The sequence below is a fragment of the Phalaenopsis equestris genome, unplaced genomic scaffold, assembly GCF_001263595.1.
Source record: "Phalaenopsis equestris unplaced genomic scaffold, ASM126359v1 Scaffold233663, whole genome shotgun sequence".
NCBI lineage: Eukaryota > Viridiplantae > Streptophyta > Magnoliopsida > Asparagales > Orchidaceae > Phalaenopsis > Phalaenopsis equestris.
In genome coordinates this window covers 22,121-29,041 of record NW_018251603.1, presented here as the reverse complement: position 1 = coordinate 29,041, position 6,921 = coordinate 22,121, and positions in this window count along the sequence as shown.

Genomic DNA, 6,921 nt, shown 5'->3' with positions numbered 1-6,921 from the left:
CCTTCCAACACAAAAGGTTCATCATCCAAAGGAGATGGATTTACCCCTCCTTCTAGAACTTACCAAGGCCTCCTTGGTTTCCATATAATTATTTCTGTCTCTGAGTGAATATGTTCCTCCCTTCACACTGTTTAACTCTTGGTTGCCCTTTCTCTTTTTTCTTATTTTTTGGGTTTTCCATTCATCAACCAAATCAGTCTGTAAAACTTCAACTAATGTGGAGTCCACTTGATAATCCTTATGAACAACCTCACCAACATCCAGCTGAGAATAATGGGGCTCTGAAATGAAAGGTTCATGGGCAACAACTTGACTAACTGTGATCTGTATAGCAAATGGTTCATGATGACTTTCTGAGGGGCCAGCTTCATCCTTGAATAAATTATCTGTCATTGCAATTAAAAGATGGTTAGGACTAGCAATGGCAATATTATTGTCTGTATTTTCAGTCTCAATGACCACAACAACATTGGTGGTTTGAAAAATTTCTTTAGGACCTTTGGCATTAAACCCAAAAATGATTTGATCAGGGCTTTCATCAAGAATTGTGCTTTCCCTCTCAAGCTCCACCAAAGGTTCCATAGGCAGAACAACATCTTTTCGGATGAGGGTGTAGTTTAAAACACTTGTTATCTGTGTGCCCAAACATACAATAGTGGAAGAAATAGTAAGGCTTCTATTTAGCTATGATGTTCTGCCAATACCCATTATGTTCAGTTCCCAACCATATTTCATCAACTGTTGGGAAAGTTAGGTCCCTTTCAACTAGGATTCTGGCTACTGATGGTCTAGATAAATTAAAAGTTGGAACATCCAATTTGAGGGGTTTACCCAAGGCCTATCCAATGTTAAACAAGACTTTATGGTTGAAAAAATGAAGTTTTAGACCTGGAAGTTTGAAGCAAATAGGGACTATAGGGAGTTCCTTACTAGGATCAAAAACATTTGACCACTTTAAAATCTTCATTGTGTTGCCCTCAATTTGTAAAATCTGTTTAGAGAAGATTCTAGCATAATCATCTTCCCTAGTTAAATGGATAAGAATGTGTCTACCATCAATAAGGCCAACTCTCCAAGCTACTTTAAGTTTAATGACATCAAATAACTTCCTTATAGCTTCAATTTTAGGATGCCCTAGCTGAAATTTGCCTATAAGAGTAAGTTTGCAAATTTCAGTCAGGCTTTGAATATAAAAGATGGCCATTTTACCACTCTTACTGCTGAAAAGTTTAATGACGGGGTCAGCCACCTCATGGTAGCTTTGAGGGAAAACCAAATCATCAAAATTTTTAATAGGGTCAAAGCCTTTTCCAACAACATAAGCAAAAGTAGCCTTTTCCCATTGAATATTAGTGGCCATATCCACATTGCTTTGTTCAGCCATCAACACTCCACATTAATAGAACAGTACCCCGACTACCACTTAAAAGAGAAAAAATCCAGGAAGCAAATAAACCAGACTCATACAAAAATATATATATATATATATTCAAATTATTTTAATTTATTCACAAACCATACACTTACTATAAAGAGGAAAAATGTTTTCTTAAATTTGAACTTTCCATCACAACATCTTAGTTTAAATTTTCGTAAATTTACTTTTTAAAGTTTATCATTTAGTTTAGTTAACTTTGTCTTTCAACTGCATTTTAATTAGCATTCAAATTTTACTTAATATTCAAACTTCAGACTTTAATTTTTGTATTTTTAAAATAGTACTTGACATTATAATTTAAAGAACTTATTTGCAGGCATTTCAAACTTCCATGTGGGATCGACAACTAGGATTCCATTAGAGCTTTTTTTTACTTGAGCGATATGATTACTTGCGATATTCTTAAAGGGCATTTAGCAGTTTAAGGATCATTAAAAGATAAAATGATTTGAATTGAAGTTATTTTGTTGGGATTAATTTGCATATTTTTTGTTGTATCTTCCATGTGTACTTTGTAATATTAAAATATATTTGCAAAACTAACATACTAAATCCACCAGCATCATGTTTTTGGCGCCATTGCCGAGGAAGTAACTATTTTAAGTGTATCAAGTAGTAAGTTATTTTATAATTTATTGTATTCTTATTTTAAAAAACTAAAAAAAAAAGTGTTTGTAGTTCTTCTGAATATTTTCTTATTTAAGTGTGTTTGCTTATTTTTAAAATTACTTGTTGCATCTGTTTATGCATAGTGTAAGATCTAAAAATTTAGTACCTTACGATTCTGAGTTAGAAAGAACAATTAGAAAAATTTGAAAACAATAAAAAGAGATAGACCATATTAGCAAAATGGCTTGATATTTAGGTAATGCTGGAAATAAAAATGAACAACATTAGAGACCTTTAAGAGATTATGCTAATCCTACAACATATGAGATTCATTTAAGTATATAAAACTCTGCTGTAACTGCCAATTCATTTGAACTTAAACTCATTTGAACCAATTCATTTGAACTTAAACCTGCTATTATCCAAATGGTTCAAAACAATTAGTTTTGGGGAACACCATCTGAAGATCCTAATTTACACCTCGTTAGTTTTCTAGAATTATGCACTACTTTTAAATAAGATGGAGTGTCAAATGATGTCGTCAGACTTAGAATTTTTCTTTTTTCACTAAGGGATAAAACTAAGATGTGGTTAAACTCGTTAGCAACTGGATCTATCAGAACATGGGGAGATCTATCACAAAAATTTTTATCTAATTGTTTCCCAGCTTCAAAAACTGCTGAGCTTAGAAATGATATTACATCTTTTTGTCAGTTTAAAGGGGAATCAATTTATGAAGCCCGGGGAAGAAAAGATCTCCTTAAAAAGTGTCCACACCATGAGTTGCCAGATTGGTTAACAATTCAAACTTTTTATAATAGATTGGTTGGATCTCTTAGATCAATAATTACGTTGTTCAGGTGGATCATTAATGTCAAAACCATTCGATGAAGCATATTCTTTAATTGAAGAGATGGCTACTAATAATTTTCAATGGCCCTCTGATAGAGTAAATGTAAAAGAGTAGCCAGTATTTATGATTCTGATGCAATATATATGTTAGCTGCACAAATAGGTGCTATATCAAAGAAGATGGATTAATATAGAATGAATTATTCTCAGACATCACCTGTGCTTCAGGAAAATACATTGGGACAAATGATAGAATCTCGATCTTCTTATGAGACCTTAAATGCAATAAATAATCATTATAATAACCCTTATGCTAATTATTATAATCCCGGTTGGAAGAATCATCCAAATTTTTTTAAGTAATAATAATTCTAATGTTGCAAATCAGCAATGGGGAAACAACACTGCGGACCTATTGAGAAACTCCAAAAATCAAGGAAATCCAACTTATAAACCTTATTACCCTCCAAAATTTAATAATTTACAGAGTAAGGAGAAAAAGTTGTCAATGAAAGAATTGATATTGCAAATGGGGAGTCAATTACAAAGTCAAGGTGCTGCAATTAGAAATAGTGAAAATCAACTAGGATGTATTTCTACCAGACTTAGCAATAGGCCTCAAGGACCATTACCTAGTAATGTTGAAGTAAATCCTAAAGATCAGAACAAAGAGCAAATTAAGGCTATTCAATTGAGAAGTGGAAAATAATTAGAAAACAAAATTTAAAAAGAAGTGGAAGTTGAAGTTGAATGAGGTGGAAAATTAAAATTCTGGTGAAGATTTTCATTCTGAGTTTGAATGTCCTATTAACACAATGAAAAGTACTGTAGAAAGACCACCACCTCCATTTCCTCAAAGATTGAAGAAGAAAAATAGAGATAACAAATTTTCAAAATTTTTAGAAATATTGAGGAAATTAATGATAAACATCCATTTTTTGAAGCTTTGGAACAAATGGCAAGCCATGTGAAGTTCATGAAGGATGTACTTAATAAGAAAAGGAAGTTTGTAGATAACAAGACTGTTGCACTCAGTGAAGAGTGTAGTGCTATAACTCAGAAAAAGGTTCCTAAAAACTCAAAGATCCTAGAAGATTTATAATTCCTTGTGCTATTGGTGAAAGATTTTTTATAAGGATTAATGTGACTTAGGAGCCAGTATTAATCTTATGCAGTTATCACTTTTTAGAAGGTTGGGCTTATGAGATATTTCTCCTACGACTGTAACTCTTCAGTTAGATGATCATTTGATTACCTATCCTAAAGGAGTTATAGAAGATGTTTTGGTAAAAGTTGATAAATTTATCTTTCCTGTGGACTTTATTGTATTAGATATGGAGGAAGATAAAGAAATTCCTATCATTTTAGGAAGACAAATCCTGGCCATTGGAAGAGCTTTGATAGATGTGCAAAAAGAAGAACTAACTATGAGAGTTAGTGATCAAGAGGTTACATTTAATATTCCAAAATGAATGAGATACCCTGCAAAAGAGCAAGAGAATAAATGCTTCAGAATGGATATTAATGAATTTCTAAGCCATGAATATTTTAAAAAGACATTTGAGAGAGAGTTTGAAAAGGAATATATGTAATATCAAAACGAGGATAAAATTTAAGATAAATCTATGGAAGTGAGTAAAGAAGATTTGGATTATTTTCAGGAAAAATTTAAAATGCTAGAACCTATATAAAGTAATGAGAGTTTGATTTCATCTATTAAGAATTTCATCTATTAATTTCATCTATTAAGAAACCTCTTGAACTAGAACTAAAAACACTTCCTACACATTTGAAGTATGCATTCTTAGGAGATTTATATACATTACCGGTTATAATATCCTCTGAATTAACTAATGAGGAAGAACAACAGTTGTTCGAAACTTTGGGAAGATTTAAAAAGTCCCTCGGATGGACATTAGCTGATATTAAAGGAATCATTCCTTCAATTTGTATGCATTGAACTTTATGGGAAGATCAACATGAACCAAGAGTTGATCCTCAAAGGAGATTAAATCTAATGATGAAAGAAGTTGTTAACAAATAAATTTTAAAATGGTTAGATGATGGAATAATATATCTTATTTCATACAGTGCTTGGGTAAGTCCAATTCACAGTGTTCCAAAGAAAGGAGGAGTGACTGTGATGTCAAATGAGAATAATGAATTAATACCATAATACAAGTCACTGGATGGTGAATCTTTATAGACTATAGAAAATTAAATTCTACCACCACGAAGGATCATTTTCTCTTACCCTATTTGGACCAGATGTTGGATAGGCTGGCTGGGCACAGATATTTTTTTTAGATGGATATTCAAGTTATCATCAAATACATATAGCTCTAGAGGATCAGGAGAAAAAAATATTTACTAATCCTTATGGAACTTTTGCATTTCGGTGAATGCCCATTAGATTATGTAATGCGCCTACAACATTTCAAAGATGTATGATGTCAATTTTCATTGATTTAAATAAAAAAGGGATTAAACTCTTTATGGATGATTTTTCTGTGTTTGGAACTTCTTTGGAAATATGTCTAAATCATTTAGAGAAAGTTCTTGAATTTGTGAAAAGACTAATCTCGTATTTAACTGGGAAAAATGTTAATTTATGGTTGTATGAGGAATTGTGCTTGAGCATAAAATTTCAGAAAATGGCATGGAAGTAGATCCCTAAAAAATTCAGGTTATTTCAAACTTACCTCCTACTAATGTAAGAGAAGTTAGAAGCTCTTTAGGACAGGCTGGATTTTACAAATGGTGTATTAAATATTTTTCAAAAATTACTAAACTTCTATGCAAACTTCTAGAGAAAGATATAAAATTTAATTTCAACAAAGATTGCCTTAAATCCTTTGAAACATTAAAAGAAATATTGATCACTGCTCCTATAATTATTTGAACTGATTGGGAGACACATTTTAAAATTAATGTGTGATGCTAGTAATTATGCTATAGGATATGTATTAGGGCAGAGATATGATAAGATTTTTAAAGTTATATACCTTGCTAGTAAGACTCTTAATGATGCTCAGATTACACTCAATAAGGGTTATTAGCCATTGTGTATGCTTTTCATAAGTTTAGGTAATATCTAATTGGAGCTAAATATGTTGTGCATGCTGATCATTTGACTAGTAAATATTTGATGGAAAAGAAGGATGCAAAACCAAGCTTAATTAAATGGTCACTTTTGATGCAAGAGTTTGATTTTGTAATAGTTGATAGAAAGGGATTAATAATCAAATTGTTGATCATCTATCTAGGCTAGAATAAGAAGAAATACTTGACATGAAAAAATAAATTAATGAAACTTTTCCTAATGAGCAAATTTATACTGTCAAAGGGTGAGAAATACCTTGATTTGTTGATATTGTAAATTATATTATTAGTGCTATTTTACCTTATGGATTAACAAAACAATAGGAAAAAAAATCATTTATGTTGCAAAGTCTTATTTTTGGGATGACCATTATTTATATAAAAAATTCAAAGATTTAGTAATGAGACGATTCGTGCCTTACAAAGAAATTGAGGAAATTATTCAAAAATGTCATGATTCTGAACTTGAAAGACATTTTATAAATGATCAAACTGTTCATCAAATTTTACAACCTGGATTTTATTGGCCTACTCTATTTAGAGATGTTAATATTTATATGCAAAATTGTGATCAGTTTTAGAGAGTATGTAATATTTTAAAAAGAGATGAAATGCTTATAAAATTTAATTTAAAAATTGAATGGAATGCCTAAAGTAATCTTTTCTGATGGAGGATCTCATTTTAGAAATACAAAAATTGCAAGATTTATAGAAAAATATAATATAATGCATAAAATTACAACTTCTTAACATCCCCAGACAAGTGGGTTTGCAGAAGTATCTAATCGAGAAATTTTGATAATTTTGGAAAAAAAGTATAAATCCTAGTAAAATGAATTTGTCTGTTAGAGTAGATACTGCATTATGGGCATACAGGGCAGCTTATAAGACACCTATAGGTATGACTCCTTATAGATTAA